This window comes from Cygnus atratus, chromosome 5, assembly GCF_013377495.2.
Source record: "Cygnus atratus isolate AKBS03 ecotype Queensland, Australia chromosome 5, CAtr_DNAZoo_HiC_assembly, whole genome shotgun sequence".
NCBI classification, from domain to species: domain Eukaryota; kingdom Metazoa; phylum Chordata; class Aves; order Anseriformes; family Anatidae; genus Cygnus; species Cygnus atratus.
Window position 1 is genome coordinate 43,420,596 of NC_066366.1, and position 19,661 is coordinate 43,440,256.

General features: G+C 41.1%; 1 protein-coding gene across 1 annotated transcript in view; it reads left to right on the plus strand.

Annotated features, from left to right (window-relative positions):
• The window catches only part of NRXN3 (neurexin 3), a 981,410-nt gene that overhangs the window by 341,196 nt on the left and 620,553 nt on the right, over window positions 1-19,661 (plus strand). The gene's annotated exons all lie outside the window — the stretch shown is intronic.

A 19,661-nucleotide genomic window follows, 5' to 3' on the forward strand; every position in this document is an offset into this window, starting at 1 on the left:
GTTCCATAAAAAAGTCCAGATGAATCTGTGTTTCACTGAAGATTCCCTTCAGTCCCTTCAGTCTGTTAAGGTAGGGAAGGTGGCTGTAGAAAGATGCTGGTTGATAGAAAACTGTATACCATTGCATGAAAAATAATATTAAAAGACCATATCCAATTTTAGTCTGTGATAAAGGAAACAATCTTTTCTGTTTACTTCAAACAGCTGTTTGAAGTTGCTGTAGGCTTAAAACTGAAACACTATTCCCAAAGAACGCTGTTTAGATCTCAAGTATGGCTTTAAGGTGTATCTTACTTGAAACCAGATTCCTTGCTGCACTGACAGATCCTGGGTGTTAGATGATTTATGGAAGACTGAACGTCACTTTGGAAGCGCTATAATGAATTAAGAGGTGAGGTTGGTCCATGTGTGGTGTAGGCTTGGGGAAGAGGGGCTAGAAAGCTGCCCAGCAGAAAAGGACCTGGAGGTGCTGGTTGACAGCTGGCTGAACAGGAGCCAGCCACGTGCCCAGGTGGTGGAGAAGGCCACTGGTATCCTGGCCTGCATCAGAAGTGGTGTGGCCAGCAGGACTAGGGAAAGGATTTTTGCTTTGTATGCAACACTTGATGAGACTACATCTCAAATATTGTGTTCAGTTTTGGTTCCCTCAATACAAGAAAGATATTGAGTTGCTCAAGCGTGTGCAGAGAAGAGCAAAGAAGTTGGTGAAGGGATTAGAAAACAGGATTTATGAGGAGCGGCTGAGGGAGCTGGGGTTGTTAACAGGAGAAGAGGAGGCTCAGGGGAGACTATATCCTTTTCTACACATACCTGAAAGGAGATTATAGGGAGGTGGGTGTCAGTCTTTTTTTCTCAGGTAACAAGTGATAGTATGCAAAGAAACAGTCTCAAGTTGTGCTAGGGGAGGTTTTGCTTTGAATATTAGGAAAAAATTTTCTTGGGCAGGGCAGTCAAGCATGGAACAAGCTGGCCAGGGAAGTGGTGGGGTCCCCATCCCTGGAGGTATTTAAGAGATGTGTGGGTATGGCACTAAGGGATGAGAGTTAGTGATGGCTCTTGGTAGGTCAGGTTGATGGTTGGACTCGATCTTGAAGGTCTTTTCCAACCTAGATGATTCTATGAGTCTGCATGTTTTCTAGAGGGTGTGGTCTTTTTATTTACCAAAGAGCCCCATCCAAGCTAGCAGGAAAATGGGAAGAAGTGTGTTGCAACCCTAAAAGCAGAGCTTTCAATTAGAAGTGGAGCAACACACTACAGAAATAGTTGTAGCAGCACTGAGGGAGCAAGAGAACATTGTTTCAAAGCATTTTCTTAATATATGTGCTATAGTTTTGGACTAAGAGTATGTTTGTATTGTTAGACAGCAGATGGTCGTGTGTCTGTGTCATGTGTTCCCCCCTATAGTAATAGATCAGCTTTCCTTCTGGGTCACTGCCAGATTCAGATCCTACTTTTCAGTAAAGTGGAAGCAATTAGTTTCTTGGTCTTGGGAGATGGTCCCTAGGAGTCTGCATTCAGAGAAAGAAGCTAAAGCATTGACCGATGTGTGATTATTCCATTTGTGAGCCCTGGTGTGGTGCAGGAGCTTAATTGTGAGTCAACAGCTTTGAGGACTGCTTCCTCCTTCTGCCCTGTTGCAGGGCTATGTGAGATTAGTCCTGTATGACTCAAACCTGGCAGCTCTTGTTGAATTCCTCTTGCTCATCTAAGTTTGAACACTGTATTTCAAGATGGAGCTGGCAATCAGGAAAACTGTCTTGAAACTCTGATGAGATTGCCAGTTTTCACCCAGCAGTAGCAGAGGGCATTTGCATAAAAATAGGATCTGCTTCCGAAAAGTTCATATGTTTTCGATGCTTAGCCACCCACAACTCTATGTAGATGCTTGCACCGTACTTCTTGTTCATGTGTGTCATCTGAGCATCCATACCAGTTTCTCTGGTATCATCTGATGTTGTTGCCATCATCTTCAACTGCTGATGACAGATGGCTATTAGAGGCTCATCTGTGGAGGACTTTTCAGGTGGGAAATCAGCTTTAGTAGCAAGGTGTGGTTTTCATACAAAATAAAATTTAGCAGTAACTGGAAGAAACATTTAAAAAAAAAAAAAAAAAGAAAACCAGAATCCTAAGATCAGATCAGTGGGAAGACAGTCTGAATCCAGAGTGTTTTTGTTCGTTTTCCCATAAGCATCAAAACATCTTGAATCATTTTGCTTCCATGCATTTTTAATTGTTGAGGTTGCTGCATTTTTAAATACAGTTTTCCTTTGAAGGTTGATATTTATTTATTAAAAAAAAAAACTTTGGATTTTCCTAATTTATTTTTTATGATGCTTTGCTTAAAATGAACAACCCCTGTCCTAGTCCCTCCAACACCTTGTTTCGTTGCTGCCTGTTGCAATGACTCAGGTCATCTGTCCTGCTTTCTCGAAGAAAACCTGCTGGGAACTGATTGATGGAAAACTGTATACCCTTGCATGAATAAAATACAGTTAGGCAAGAACAAACCAAATAACATTGTAGCTATTCTTGCAGGCACAAGACATTTACTTGTGCAGAGAGAGTTATCGATATGCAGATGAGTCTGCCAGGGTCTGTCAAAGTCAGTAGAAATGTTTTTAAATTAACTTGACAAATGGAATTCCCAGTCAGCTGAAGAGTTTCAGGTCAAGCAGTCACCATTGCTAACTGAATGTAAGGACCTGGTTTGTGGTTTTAAAGGTAAACAGAGCTGTACTTTGGGGATCTCATGGAATGTGTTAGGTTAAAGAGCCTACTAACAAGATCACAGCAAGCACTGAAGCTCATGCTATCCGAGAGGAGTCCAGTGTATTGTCAGAGGTAAGCATTTAGTTTTCAATATACTTGCTCTTAGTTTTCATTGGATAGAGTGAGAGGTTTTTGTTTGCATATCTTTGGGATGCCATATATCTGTTGTAAAATGCTATTTTCCATCATGTCATTTCTTCTTGCCGTCTTTATTTTTTGTCAGTCATATCCCACAGTTCTGGAATGGAAGGCTGACATGATGTCCTACAACAGGAATATTTTTTACTCATTTCATCCCCATTCCTCACTCCTGTTGTTGCATAAACTGATCTTATTTGTTTCTGCATGCTGACAGAGCTTGTATTTAGATGGACCCAACAGTGCTGTTGCTTACACAGATTTGACTAAGTAGTAACTCTGTTTTCCTCTTAATGTAAAATCAGCACAACCAAAAGTAGTATCGGGGCCCCAGAATAGAATGTGGAGATGCACTGAAAGATTCTTCAACGTAATGCAGACATAATGGATAGCAACATTTTGTTTGCTGGATTTATGGGGAAAATATGCATAGACTAAATACCCTTACATTTTTGCACACATACCTTTCTTTTTTTTTTTTTTAAATAGAACTTACCAAAGAATGTAGCTCTTTGACCCACCTCCTGTAAACTGATTCTTGAAATATAAAGCTCACTTTAAAGAAAGTTAAGGTTGCTGTGATAGTTTTATAATTTGTGTCATACTGTCTGGTGCTCTGATTTTTCTCCAGTTTTCTGAAAATATCTCATCTTTAATTTGCTTTATTCCCTTTTCAGTGATGACCCCCCTGCTTCATATCAGTCCAAAGGGGATAGTTTTCGACATTCTACTAAATAACAAGCATGGAGGACAGGGCTATGTGCTACAGATTCAGTGTCTTGTAGAGTGTCTTCAGTTTGTGTTGTTTCTAGGATAATGTTTGTGTTCTTTTTCTTGGTTCAGTTCCCTCTTCTTTTCCCAAACCGTTTATGTGGCGTGGCATTAGTCACAGTCACATAGTTTGACACTATGGTTATGGGAGGTTTGATCTTCCAAAGGGTCACTTTCAGCCCCTTTGGGGCAGTGAATACTTCTATCTTATCGCTTGGTATTTCATAACGAGGCCTCTTCTCCTCACTAAAGCATGCCATACAAGCCCTTACCTATTTTCATGTGCCTCATGAAGCTTCAGAAAATCCTGATCCTCTTCTCTTACCTGTTGCTAAAAGCAAAAATGGAAGAGAGTGAAAGAAGACAGCTGGAATATGAGATTGGTTCTTCCTTTTCAGCTGCCATGCTTACTGTATTTAGTGCCTTCATTCAGTGCAGTGTTAATGTTTCGTTTAAGTGCTTCTGCAACAACAGCAAATACCAGCCTATGATGTGTAACTCTGGGAGAGATTTTAAGTTTTCTGTTTTCCATATCCTCTTAAGTGAATAGGAAGCCATGCTAACTCTAATCTAATCAAAATGTTATAAAAACAAGTGCACTTATCTGATTCTTAGGGATGTTGCTGTCATTTTAATAAAAGCTTAATAGTACTCTAACGTGAAAACATTATTTGGAAAGTGAAGAGGTGTGATTAAACAGACACGTCGTATTTGTGACTCTAGTATCTACTAATGCCATTTAAACGTAATCAGGAAGAAATGAATGCTCATACAGCCTGAAAAGTGACAAGCCATTAGTATGTCATATTGTAGTGGTGAAAACAAACCTGGCATTTGTTGCATCTGTACAGCTTAGCCAGGCGTTTTCTCACCTTTGGGAAGTCTCAGACTGGTCTGAGCCTAGTGCTGCTACTGTTACCTATTCCCCAACTAGTCCAGCTGGATCCTTTCTAGTGGTCTCTCCCTCCCTCCCTCCCTCCCTCCCTCCCTCCCTCCCTCTCTCTCTCTCTCTCTCTCTCTCTCACACACACACACACACACACACGCTGAGCAGCCAACGAAACGTCCCTTTTTATCCCCTTACCCTTTTTCCATTCTTGTTCCTCCCCAAATCACCTAAACTCCCCCTTTGTCCTGCCATTGATTGCTGCTCGAGCATGCTGCAATAAGTCCTGGGCAATCTCAAACTGCTTTCTCCTGCATCCCATAACATGACTCATCCCTAGGAAGCAACCCCCTTAGTCTGAAAAGTGGTCCAGAGAGCTGCTCTAGTGACTTGCAGTGATGAGTTTCATTTCATGCTTGCGCAGTGGGGCTGGTGGCTCTGCTGGGACAGGGTGTTTGCTCTTTGGTGTCCTTAATTTGGGTTCTCACCTGCAGTTGTGCCCCTGGGCTCCTCCAGACTTGTGCAGATGGGTCTTTGATGGGCTTATGGCCCCTGTGGTGGGCCTGGATCTAGCCTGGCAGGGTATAGTTTGGGTTCCCGCCTCATGCCATCATCTCTCTGATGTGGGTGTTTCTCTTCGTGGGTACATAGACGAGCTTTGTCACATAAGCTAACAAATTTCTCTTGCCTGTGACAGCTACTAGAAAGTGAAGTATTTTGTCTCAAACTTGCTCGATGCAAGTCCACTCCAAGTCACTAGAAGACAAAAAACCCTCTTAAGTTCTCAGCACAGAGGTTGCTTGGTACCCCTCCACAGTGAAGCAGTGCTCCTGAGTTGGTTTTAAAGTGGTACCAACAGAGCCCCTGCAGTTAATTGCAATGGGGACGACAAAAAAAAAAGGGGGGGGAAAAAAGCCTTTTGGGGATGTGTTCCACATGGCCATCTTCCACCTAGGTCAGAGGCAAAAGGTGAAGAGCTTATAAGAAGCTGCTCTGCTCTGCTGTGGTCTAGACAATATATCTTCTGTAGATTAAATTCTGTAATTAGTTGCCCAAAATCCATTTTGTTTTTTTATTCAAAGAAAATTGACATAAAACTGGAATCTCATGCTTTAGGACCTGGGGGAAAGAGAGAATTTTATATGTGATTTACTTTGCCTGAGAACAACCCAGAGAGAGCATTTCTAATGAAAGTTTGAATAGTTAAAAAGAAAAAAGCAAAAGCAAACATGAATCAGCACAAGCCCTGCTTGCTATTTTGGGTGCTACCTTATCGGTACATTTTAAGGCGGTTCAGTGGATGCTGGGTAAGGAGTCGCTGGTAAAAAGGCTCTAGTGATTTATATTATTGGGTGCAGAACACTGTGTGTAATGAAAGAAAGGTGTTCACTGTGTCTCTAATCCTCATTCAGTCAGTGCTATGAAGGTCAAGGTTTTGCTATGGCATAATTAATTTTTGGAGCCCTAAACTGCATTTGCTGTACCACAAGGTCCCTGCATCCCAGAATATTTTACAGGCTGTACATTTGGGCTGCAAATAAAAGGCAGCCCATGGTTATCAGGTTTCAGTGAGCCCCAGCTCCTAGTTAGCAGCAGTCAGTCTTCGTCTTGGAGCTAATACCGCCATGTCCTTTGAAAGGCTCTAGGCTGATGCTACCTTTCTAATGCTCAGGGAGGGACTTCAGCTGATCTTTTGAGATCATCCATTTGAAGAGGTGACATTGTTTAGAGTGGAGCTTGCTAGAACGCTTTCTGTGTTAGTTTTAACCAGGTTGTGGCCGTGGGACCTAACAGGAAAGAAAACTAACCTTGGAAAATCTGCAATTATTGGTCAGGAATAAATGACCAGATTTTGTGAAACAGCTATGGCAATTTGCTGATTATTGTTCCCACCACGGCAGCTTTTCTTGACTCTTTGCTGCTTCTTGAGGTTGTCTTCATGTTGTACATTTTTATATACACAATTTCTCAATTCCTGTAGCCTCTGACCCCTTTCATGGGATTGCATCTCAAAATGAGAACTGTCGTATAGGGGAAAGAGTCAAAACATCTGAAAAAAATCGCCTTGTCAGTCACTAAGCTGGATACTCTTTGCTTAGTGCTGGAAATACCAGAAAAATTCTGGGTGGTATAACAGAGAAAGATTATGAAGTAGGCAGTGGTTGGGCAGATTTATTATTATTATTATTATTGTTTGTATTTTTGCTGAAGGAGAAAGATGCACTGAGTGATTTTTGGAGTAACCTTGGAAGACTTCTGGGGGTGGGATAAGTTTTGAAGTCCTGTGAGGCTGGGTTTTGTTTTAATGATGCATGCATTAACTAGTTGCTTGTCAGCACTGTTTATTCTTCTCCACCAGTTGTTAGACTCTGAGCTTCCTTTGTCATGTCTGCGTAGAGAAGGCAGGAAGACTTGTTTCCTTCTTGTTGCAGTATTTGCAGCGTCTCAGCCAGGGTGTTTGGGAAAAAAAGGCTTTGATAGAAAAACTTCTCTACTTCTCAGTTTATTTTGGCTACCTTATTTGTGTAAACTGATTTATGTTCCTTTCAGAGCAGCTGTCATCACTTGAATTTTCCCCAGTGCTGTGGGTTAACCCTGGTAGGCAGCTGAGCACCACACAGGCACTCGCTCACTCTTCCCTAGCAGGATGGGGGAGGGAACTGGAAGAGCAAAAGTGAGAGAACTGATGGGTTGAGATAAAGAGAAGTTAAAAAGTGAAAAAGAAAAAATGGAAAAAAAACCAACACACCACAGAATGAAACAAAACCACAAAACAAAGACCAACAAGTGATGCAAAAGCAATCATTCACCACCAGCCAAACAATGCCCAGCCAGTCCCCGAGCACTGGTAACCACTCCCCGCCAAACTCCCTCTGCCAGCGGTGTTACGGCAGAGCATGATGGTATGTTGTACAGTATGGAATATCCCTTTGGTCAGTTTGGGTCAGCTGTCCTGGCTGCGTTCCCTCCCAGCCTTTCGGTCACGCTAGCCTCCTCACTGGGGTGGGGCAGAGTGAGAAAGGGAGAAGGCCTTGACACTCTGTAAACACTGTTCAGCAAAAACACAGGTGTGTTATCAACATGCTTTTGGTCACAAATCCAAAAGTCAGCACCACATGTGCTGCTATGAAGAAAATTAACTCCCTCCCAGCCAGATCCAGTACACTCAGCTGGTGTGAACTGTATGTGAACGTAATCCAGTACATGAACTGGATCTGCACATGCAGCTGTAGTCCGCCAAGTTTGTGCTATAGGGCCTGAAAAGCCAATGCTTTGGCTGCCTTAAATTAAAACAAAGGACTAAAGGTTTCCAGGCATCAAGCATTTGACCATTTTTTTCCCACTGATTTTTCTTTTCCTACTCAAGGCACTGAGTATGAGGAAACTTGCTGTGTGAGTGGCAATATCAGGGAGCTGTGTAGGCAGTACTAAATGTGTTGCTTCCAGGATTAAGACGTGTCAAGCTGTTGACTGTCTTAAAATCAAACAATGACTGTATTGGGACCTAAATACTGGATATTGTTTACATGAATGAATAGTGAGAGGATTGATAATGACAGAAGTTGCCTCTCCACAGCCAGGAGATTTTCCACACCTAACAGTCCCCATGCCACACACCCCTTTTTTAAGCAGTGACTGCTGTTGGCCTGCTACCACGACCTATCGCATTGCCTGTGTTTTGCAGGTGGAGAATTCTGTGATTCTGTAAACTCACATCTTACTCCCCCAGCACTGTGCTCCCTGACAGAAATTTTCTACCGGCAGTGCCTTTTGCTGGACAGTCTTGCAGTTACCTTGAAACTACCCTTCAGTGTTTCTGTGTTTGACCATTGTCCTCCCTGAAAAGAGCTGGGCAAAGATGAGCTGTAGGTTTACAGCTTGTCTGTGAAAGAGGCACCTTATAAATATTTGCTGTTTGTGCAGGACTAAACGAGGGGCAGAGAACAAGATCCCTTCTCCCAGGGTTAGAGCTGATGCGCACTGGTGTATGATGCATCTAGCATGATTGTATTGCTCTAGCTTCTCTGAAAACGTGCCATTAGCAAACCTTTTGGCAGCTCTGTCTTCGTTCCTAGTTGCTTATCTTCTAGTCCTCTTACAAAAAACTGATTCTTCAGGTTTCAGGCCCAAGGAAGAAGTTGTGGACTTCTTGCCTCTCCTGTGCAAAGGAAATATAAAATGTGACTTTTGATTCCAGAGGGAGCCTGGTGAAGATGCCACAGATGTTAAACGCAGTGGTTGAGATTTTTTATATCATCATAAACCATTTTCTAGCTAGTGAAAAATGGAATATGCTGAATGTTTTCATTCTGAATGTGAAAAGTTAGAAAGCCTGAGAGAAATTCTCAAGTCATTTTCGCAGTTAAATCTCTTTTGACTTGTGTCACTTCAGTGGCTGCTGTATTAAATAGTTATGTGCGCACACTTCATTGTGGCAAAATAGCTTTTTCCTTGTGGTGGCTTTCACATTATCCAGGCCTGATCATGAACTGGAGGCCCAATCACTGGCTACAGTTTTAATTATCCAAGGGTATCTTACTATTTTGGTTTGCTAGTGAATGTGAAGTGGAGAATGACTGGCAAGCTTACAAAAAAAAAATAAAATTATACTAATTAACACAAGAGTAGGTTCAGGTAAGGGTTTAATTTTATATTAAGAAACTGTTGGCATGCAAACATCATTTGGACTAGTATTCTTTTTTATTTTTGTAGGGAAATCTCATTTGAAATTATTCAGTCCAGTATTTAAAACTGATAGGGAAAAGAAATGTGGCTGGCACTGCTTTTGGTTCATATCAGCATCTTTCAGAGTTAGGAATGTTGCTATCTCCACCAAGCTATTATCATCTTTGGGATTTTTTAGTGAAAAATGTTCTGGTGGTATTAAAACATTTAAACAAAGTTGCAGTCTCCTTTCTAGGACAGTGCTCTTCATGCATTCATGGAGTTCCACTATAGCTTCCTGAGGAGGGACAGTATTATTTTCCATGCAAAACCATAAATGTTTCTCAGCTGAATTCAGGAAAATTCTCATGTGTTTGATATTTCAACTTTAATACAAGAAAGGAAGGGAAAAAGCATATTTGTAGAAGACAACTGAGATTTTTGGTGGTCATTATGCAGTTGGCCAAGCTGTATACTGGTAGTTACCACTACAGTGTAACAGTGATCACATACAACATAATTACATTGCTACCACAGCACGTTCTGCCACATCCTTGCTCTCCCTCATGAAAATACTGACCACGGTCAGTCTTAGGATTGTCAAAATATTTATGCCACAAGTCTGGGCAATATCACAGTCCCTTTTGTTTGCTGCGGGCAGAAAACTAGCCTTGTTTAGTTTCATGCTTTCTTATACTAAAAAAATAAAAAATAAAAAAAAGGAAGAAAGCAGAAAGGAAGTTTCTAATTTAGTATTTTATATTTTCTGCTTAGCATAATTCTAGATGAAGGGGAAAATTTATAAGTAAATTGCTTCCTAAGTCATCATTGCTATTGAAAGCAATGTCAATAAAATTGACAAGTTTTTGTTTCAGCAAAAATTTTTAATTTCTCACTGGTCACACTTTGTGTTATTTCAAAAATAATAAAATGCAACAAAAAAACAGTGTGAAAACTATGAAAGCACAGGTTTTCTTTTTTCTTTCATTTTTCGTTTTGCATAGCTCTCATGCAGCTTGGTTTCCTGAAAGAGCTGAAAAGTTTATCTAGACTTTAAGGTTTTTCCCCCAGTTGCAGTAGGATCTCAAGCTTCCAGCCTGGCAGATTCACTCAGTAGTATTTGGTACAATTCCTCACTTGTGTGGTGACTTCTCCAGCTGTATTTCGCAGGAAACGCTGTATCCAGCAGGGCTGTGTAGAGAGAATCATCTGTGACCCCAAATGCCTGTGTGCGCCCAGGCTGACAGTGCTGGTTCCCAGCCCAAGCAAGCCTTCCTTCTCTCGTGGCACTCGCTGCTGTGCCTGTTACAGAAGGAGCTGAGCACCACCTCGCGGTGCAGCTGGAGGTTTTCTGGTCTCTTCTCTGTTTATGTGCTGAGCAGCCTAATACATCTACAAAGCAGCAGCAAATCATTTTGTGTTTGTTTTGTGTTGCTTTTTCCCATTTGTGAAAGTATCTGAGGTATGTTCAGGGCACTCTGTGGAAGGTAATAACGAGGAAGATTGCGTTCATAGGCATTTCTGCGTGAAAAGGTCTTGAATGCAAATTGGTTCCTGACTGTAGCATGGGGCTACTATATCAGATATGCTTTATAGGCAGGAAGAAACTTTTTCAAAGTGTGGACTGTATCACAGGACAGTGCTAATCAGCACGGAAAAGCAACAGCATGCTTCACTTTCTTGCACTTGCTCTTTTTCCTCTCGGATGAAAACAGCTGATGCTGCGGAGCTGAGGGTTTGGGGCTTAAGTGCTAGGAACAGCCCAAGAAAGGAGACTGAGGGGACTGCTCAGCCTCTGCCAGCTTGCAACTTGACAGTGCTGTGTCTTGGACAGCTGCAGCAAATCAGACCATCTTAACTTCACTACTCAATTCCCAGTGATAAAGCTAAGGTCAGGCTTGAAGTAGTAAGTAAAGCGTGCTTGTATAAGCATGTCCAAAACATCCTTACTAAAATATATCGTGTGGAATACCTATAGAAAAATGTAACAACTTCTGATTTCGGAAGCTTCACAGAATATATATATATATATATATATATATATATAGAACTGGCATATTTTCTAATAATTTGTATGAATATATGCATAATCTCTCACAATAGCAACAGCCTACAGTGGTTGTGGGACAGCTGACAGGTCGGTAGGCTAGAAAGGTAGGGAAAATATTTAATAAACTCAGCTATTGAAAAAACATAAATGATATTTGCTTAGCTGATACTCAGTCACTCCGAGCTGGTTAGGCAAGAATTCAGAAAGGGTTACAGTGGTTAAGTGCTGAAATGCCTTGGTTTCGGGTGAAATCCTTAAAAGCACATTAACCTAGCCTTGACCGTAATGGGTTGTAGGACCCATACATGAATACAGAGGCTGTTAAAAGCCGAGGATGGCACTTGGAAGACATTAAGTTACTTTAAACCCAAACCCTCAAGTGAAACAGCTGAAACCTGAGAAATAGAGAGTAGGAGTAATTAAACAAATAGAGATGTAGTCCATTTTAAGCTAATATAATTTCATCTGACGTTCATTTTATAAGCAAAAAATGACTTTTAAACCTCTGAAAGATCTTGTGCTTTGCTTTACCATTAATCCTGCTTGACATTGTCTGAGCTGAGTCAAGGTAAACCTGAGAAATCTGTTTGTTTCACAGCCTCACACAGTGACTCTGAGGTAGGCTTTCTGCCTTCTTGATTGCTGAAACTATGTTATTTAGTACTCAACTCCAGTAGGCAGTTAAGACTTTTTTTTCTGCTTTAGATGTAATTCACAGAGGTACTGAGCATAGTCAACTCCTGTTGACTTTCAGAGTGTTTTAGAAGCTCAGCATTTGTGAAAAATCAAATCTTAAGGCCCTTGTCCTTTAATAGGTCTACTGACCAATACTAAGGGGAAATATTCAGAACTGAAAGTATGACAAGTGAGAGAGATGCTGTATCATTTCTTTCCCGTTGTGAGGTAAATGAGCCAAGTGCGAGTCCCTTGGGGCATATCATGCCTTCATGTGGGCAGGTGGGCACAGGTTTTTGCTGAGGCAGAATGCAATGTACCTAATGGATTGTGTTTTTCCATGGGATTTAATTGCCATGACCTGAAAAATTGATTAGTTTGAGAAGGCTCAGTTACATTGCTTTGAATCCAAAAAAAAAAAGTGCATTTTAGCTTACCAAATGTTTATCTCTGGGGATCTGCATCATGTTTATATTCAACGACCAAATACGAATGTGTTTTCACGTGAGATTTCTGCTTTTGTTTTTTCTGATTGGGCCAGAAATGTAACAGAAACATCCTTTACCTGGTAGTGTTGGGAATGCAGAAGAAGGACCGAGAGAACTGCAGTAAATTAAAAGAGGAATGTATAGTGAGATATTTTAGCTGCCTCTCATTTTTGGGAGGAACATTAGCTTTATTTGCAGTTGGGCAAGGTAATGCATTGCTTTGTTTTGGCATTCTTCTTTTGTCACAGCACAGATAGGATATTTGCTTCTGTTTCACAGTGGAATGAAATTAAAAATCCTTTCTTAGGAATTCTTAAGCATATTTTGATCTTTGGAGTATTCATTTATGCTGATGATTTAGTCCTTAGAAGACTGCAGTGGTTGTGGCATTGCTATCCCCATGGAATTGCTGAAGGACAGAGTGTGAAGTCATTTTATGCAGAAGCAGTAGCAGCGACATTATGGGCTTTCAGCCCTGCCCTTACATAGCACCATTATCTAAGCACTTCTGACACTGAGGGGAAGCTTTGTTGCAGCTATTCAGCTCCGGTGCTACTCTACAATTTTTAGCAGAGATGGAAGTATGAGTGCAGACGAAGATTATACATTCTCACATTCTTACTCACTGTGTTACCTTATTGCACTGCTGGAATATGGAGGGATCCACCCTGCACTTGTAAAAGCGTTCTGCATGTAAGTTTATTTCCAACAACTTTTTGGAAATTTGCAGGCTGCATACTGATTGAAAGCAAAATGCTTAGCTGCTTTTCAGACTGCAATTAAAATTGAAATTGGAGTGTTTGCGACAGAAAAATATTCATTAACTGTGAACACTATTAGTTGTAGCAGTACTGGAAATAAATATCATCAAATTCTGCCTCAGATTACAATAGTTCCAGGTCTTTTGCTTCCAGGAACGTCCTGAAACTTTAATAGGTCTTGAGTGAAACCTGGACAGACTTTTCTGAGGAAAGAAGGAAAGAGAATCTAAGAAGAGGTATCCCAAGGACATTGAAATGAAACCTTAAGATGAACTTTTTCTGAAGAAAATTATCTGAAGCACTAACAAATTTGTTAGGATATGATTTCCACAGCTAGAGAAACAGAGGAGAAACAAACCTGAAACTCATTTCCTAGGCTTCAGAGGTTGTGTGGAAGTTTGAGTCTGTTTTTACTGTCTATGAGTGAAGAAAATGTCAAAATGGAAAACTAAATGGTACCGAGAATCCTGTACTTCAAACTTATTTTTGCGAGCTTTGAGAATTCTCTTTATAGCTTCTAAGATCTCCACAATGGATAGAGACTGCATCAAGCATCCTAGATATCACTCCCCAGTCCTGCATTGCTTCCATAGCATTGTAATGCTCAGCTCTTACATGGTCACAGATGGGAGAGACTATAATATTTGTAATAGGAAATGATGAGGCAGTTTAGGTAGGTGAACCAATACACATCAGGAAACCAATTACTGCCTGATACCTGTTCTAACATCAGGAAGTGCCAATACGTTGACATAGCATGCATGTAGTCTAGCCTGACTTTGATAAACACATTTCCTTGGTGCCCTCAGAGCAAAGGGTATTACTTTTTCTGTTTTCGCTTCTGTTCTGGAGACAGAAAATCTTAGTTTTGGTTCTTGCTGATAAGAATGGTATCCCTGTGCAAGCAGACATATATTTTTACAGGACAGCTTGGAGACGGAATCTGCACTGAAGATTTCATTATCCAAATGAATACAAGAATAAAAGGCACAGAGGGAACGTATGGGCTTTCACATTCAGTGTAGTGATTAAATTTACTCAGCGTTTTAGTCTGTTGAGACTTAGTCTTTCTGTAGTCAGTGGAGAGGACTAAGCTGTCCTAGAGTATTGTTTGGAGCTGTGAGCTGTCAGCCTCCTCCAGTGGGCAATTCAGAACCACCTGCACCTCCTGGCTGATCATCACGAGCATTGCCATGACATTTCTCATTGAGTAATGGACAGACTTCTAAAATCGACATCACCAGAAGGTCCTCCAGATAATAATAATCTCTACAATACTCAGCAGTAGCAAGACTTTGGGCAAGTCATTTATTTACCTGTAGCTCAGATTTCCAGTAATGTGTAGCTAATGATAGTCACCTGCTTGCCAGGAGGCTTCAGGATCTGCATTCATGAATGTTTGTAATGGCTTTGATACTACGAGTTCAAAGGTATTCTGCAAACAAATTTAGCATTTATGAAAGAATTATGAATTTCTGTTTATTACCCACCACATTACACTAATAAACTCCTGTAAGATGCAATGATTTCCAAAATATTAAAGGCCAAATTGTCCCACTGATGCAATTCCGTGGAAATATGGCAAGCAATTTTTTCCCTTTTATCTGTGGCAATTAGTTTCTTGAAAGATATCAATATCCATAGGTTATATGTATTTTTTAATGTAGTTATTTAAATACAGTACCATCAATTCAGTATAAAATGTCATACTTCCAAACAGTAAAAGAATAGATAGCTTAAACTGAAATAAAGAAAATGAACTTAAATGAGCAGGAAGAAATGGACATATTTACAAGAACGAAGTAACTGTGCAATGTTCTGTCCGTAGATGATCAAACCTCACCATTATATGTGAAAACATTATTAGCAGTTTGCTCTTCTCCTCTCCTCCAAATTGCCCGCATTTCTAGATAGTTTCCATAACACTGTATTGAAAAAGATAACTGTGTTTCTTACACCACTGTGTCATCAGGAACAGTGAGAAATGATGGGTCTGCTTCTTAAATAAAAATGAAACAAATGCTCAGTCTCTTACACCAGCAACTGGACTGCTCAAAGCGCAGTTAGCATGTACAGTTTTATAGGCTTGGGATTCATGCACTGTACTTCAGATTCAGTAGTAATTTCCATAAAAATGACAGAATAATTAGGGCAGAATAATGCGGTTGTCATTAATAAATGATGTTGCTTTTGCACATGATTATATGTCTCACTGTTCTGGATGACTGAAAAATCTGCAGACTGTGTAACAGGTTACCTGGTTTGTGATATTGTTACCTTCCTGTAAGTTAGCTTCCTTATGTACATGGCAAACTCTGATCCTGCTCTGAACTTTTAAATGCATCTTTTCAGCACCAAAGTTTTTTTTGCTGCTGCTGAAGTAATACTTAATTTAAGGTGTTTGAGTCTGCAAAAGCTGAAGTTTGCTTTCTTGGGTGTGTCAATAACACTCAGAGCACATTTTCATGGTGATCATGCTTATTTTACTATGCTCCTTTTATATAATGCTGTTCTTACTTTTGATAAAGTAGGCAATACGTGACAGAACAAAATCAACGTAAATAGATGTGGGGTGTTTCTTGGGTGTGTTAGCATTCTGACCCCAGTTTTGAACATTTCTTGAGCAAAAGGGAGATTGAATTATGGTTGTAAGAGTTTCAGTGGGACTAGTTGCTCTAAGGAGAAATACTTAGCAATATACTCTGACAAGCGAAAATTTGCTTGTATGGAAAAAATAAATCTATAAATAAAACCCGAGTGGAGATGCTAACTATGCCATAGCCGCAGTGGAATCTACAGTATGATCTGCTTACCCTGTGGAAGGGTCTGCTTAGTTTTATATCCGTGTAGTTTCCCTTTGGTGTACACAGTGGGAGATGTTATTTGAGCTGTGACTGAATGGCGTTTCAGGTGGCTTTCTTCTTCACACTCAGTGAAACATCTAGACCTGTGCCTCTTGTTTTCCTTGGCAAGCAGCATGAGGTCAGTGAAATGCCATTAATGTTAAACCTCACAGCTTTGGTGAGGTTCCCATTGTGGAATTTTAGATGGCACTGAAGTGTATTCTTCCGGTTATTTGTATTATGGTGTATTGCACATGAATGAGCACATGGTTCTGTCTATACACTCCGAATTTCAGAGGTTTTAACTATTTCTCATTGCTGGCATTTCATTACACGTACAGACGTGTGTGTGTATAGGACCTAACGCTACCCATGTAATGGGAATCTGATCCTGCTTCTTCCTGGGACAAAAAGGCAATATTCCCTCGTAATTTGAATCAGGAGAACAAAGTCAGCTGTTATCAGGGAAAAATCATAAGGGGTCTCCTGTATAAAGGAACAAAATTTCTCCTTTGATGAGGTTTGAAAAGATGTGGCATCTTAGCTAGGTAGAAGAGGCATGGAGGCAGTGCAGAGGAAGAATATCTTGTATCAGAAGAGAATAAATTGTGTGTGAGGAGGCAGAAGAAGATTGAAAAGAAGCCAGTCTTAAATAAGAAGTGAAGGAGGAAGGTCTAAAAATAAAGAAAGATGCTGTAGTTTTGAGGAGGTCAATTTTAAATATCTAAAAGTGGAGAGCAATCAGTTTTTCGCTGGATCTTGAAAAGACTAGGGAAGTATCAGAGGTATATCAGAGTAGAGGGTGATTTGGTTGTGAGAATAAAACACTTTTTTGTCTTTTTTTTTTTTTTTGAAGTTAATAAATCTCAAGTTAGAAAAGAGAGAGAATGAAGACTTGCACTTCTGATCTGTGTGTATAATATGTAACACGTGGCAAATTGGCTTCCAAATTTGCTCAGCTCGGTCTCAGCCTGTTTGTCTTGGAGCCCTCATGTACCTTGAGAATAATTGTTCCCTGCCTTTCTGTAAATAACCCCAAACAATAGCAGAGCTCTGGCAGCTGCTGCTTTGATCTGAACATACAAAGCCATGTTGGTAAGGCAGCAGCTTTGGAATATAAAAGAGGGAATCATACTCAAAAACACAGCGTGTGTGAGTGTGTGTGTAATTTTTGGTATAGATTGGAGCAATTTTTCTTTACCTCCTGACTCCTGGGAGAAATTCAGTCTTTAGAATTTTTCTGCTGCAATTGCTGAGCGCTCTTTTGTGCAGCCTGTGCATGTACAGTGAGTGCATCTATCAATTGGTGTATCAGCCTTAATGGTTCTGCATGTTTTTGTGTCTTTTCAAAATCTATCTATCTTGTGAGTCAGTCATTCATTTGGCCTTTCAGTCTGTCTAATCTTTTTATGATTTTATTGATTTGTTCATGCCAAGGGTACAGAAAAAAAAGAAGCCATTTTTAACTACTCTGTAACAGCCAGAAAAAGCCAGCTGAGTTTACATGTCCTGTTTTTTCAAAGCAGGATTAAGACTGTATTTCTGCTCCCACTTGAAAGCGTTGCCCAGAAAATCTAAGTGTTTTTTGTTTGTTTGTTGTTTTTATGGTCATGGGGCCTTGCATATCTCAGGAATTCTCAGGAAGGGTGCTAGACACAAGAGTTGATGAATGAGAGCTTTTTTTTTTTTGCCATGAAATAAGCTTATTGAAATTTATTACATATCCAAGAACTCTTTTCCATTGAATTTTTTGAAGTTTATTAAAGAACCAAGAACTCTTCCATTAATTTTTTTTGAAGAAGCTTTGCTCATAGTGGCTGACCTGAGGTTGTTTTGTTTGTCTCTTTCATGCTGAGGTTGATTTTGCTTTCCCTTGTCTGCTCACCTGATCCAGTGCTGCAAAATGTTTCACAGAAATGCACGAGCACTAGCATCTTGAATTTGCAGTGTCATTTTAGAAATATTTTGTTTCACAGACACTGTTCTAAATGCTTTTAAGTTGGATTATTGCTTTCCCTGGAAAAGGCTATAGAAAGGAAAGTATTAACTAGCAGGTTGATTGTGCAGAAATAACACACCAGTAATCATTAGAAATTTTAATCAGGAACAAGTATTTATTAGCCTAAATCCAAATAAACACCAGCTTTTATAATCTGTGCCTAGAACTGCTCATTGGACTTTGCCTTCTCCCAGGCACTTGGCTTCTTCTGTGTCTTCAGCAGTTCTTTGCTTAAGGAGAGGTGCGAATTGGACTGAAATTGTCAGTGAAGTTTACGCTGTACCTCTGTTGGAGACAAAACTTGGGCTGGTGATGCAGGGAACTAAGTGCTGGCATAGGAGGTACGTCAAGTCATGTGAAGAGATGAGTGGTGTGGAGTCCGAGTGAACATAAGGACATGCATGATCCTACTAGCTAAGCTATCCAGGATTATTACTGTTCTGCATACTCTCTCAGATGCAGCATGATCTGATAGAGGACTGACGGTACAATGACCGTTGGTATCCAGGGCTCTTTCCCCAAATCTTTGCTTTCCATCGTTTAAAGGACTCTACCTTCTTTAGTAGTAACAAGCAAGAATTTTGCTTGCTTTTAAAAGAAAGGACCAAATAGTCTGGTTCCTACCTCTTTGAACCCTAGTTTAATTTTTCTATTCTTGCTAATGTTGTTCTATGCTAGGCATAAGGCTGGCATGCCACTGTGGAGGTCCTGAGCTCAGCCTCCAGCTGTGTGCTGAGAGGTGCCAATGCCTCCGTGCTTTACAGGCCCACTTCTCAAGCACATTTAAGCTGGACTAGTAACAGCACCGTGACTATGCCTGCTGGCTTGTAGATCTGGCCACTACTTCATTACAGAAATGCTCCTGAGGATTTTTAAGAGCGGGCAGGCTTTATAAGCAAAATTGTTGTGGTGGTTTTACTGGGGTGGGCGGCCGAGCTCCACCACAACTGCTCTCTCACTCCCCCTCCTGAAAGAGGAACGGGGAGAAAATACGATGAAAAGGGCTCAAGGGTTGAGATAAGGACAGGGAGATCGTGCAGTAATTATCGTGACGGGCAAAACAGACTCAGCATAGGGAGATAGTAAGATTTATTACCTATTACTAACAAGCTAGAGAAGTGGGAAACAAAGGAAAGAAACCAAGAGCACCTTTCCCCCCATCCACCCTCTTCCACCTCCTCCCCTCGAGAGGCAGGGGGGAACGGGTGTTATGGTCAGTCTGTAGCGCTTCTTCTCTGCCACTCCTTCTCGGTCACTCTCGTCCCCTGTGCTGTGGGGTCCCTCCCACGGGATGCAGTCCTTGCTGAACTGATCCGGTGTGGGCTGCCCACAGGCAGCAGCTCTTCAAGAACTGCTCCAGATATGGGTCCATACCACGGGGTCCATCCCTCAGGAGCGAACTGCTCCAACCTGGATCCCCTACAGGCAGCAGCTCCTGCCAGGTCACCTGCTCCTGCGCGGTCTCCTCTCCACGGGCTGCAGGTCCGGCCCAGAATCTGCTCCGGCAGGGATCTTCCACAGGCCCCAGCCTCTGTCGGTGCAGGTTCACCTGCTCCACCGTGGTCTCCTCCACAGGCTGCAGGGTGGAACCCTGCTCCACCATGGTACTCCAT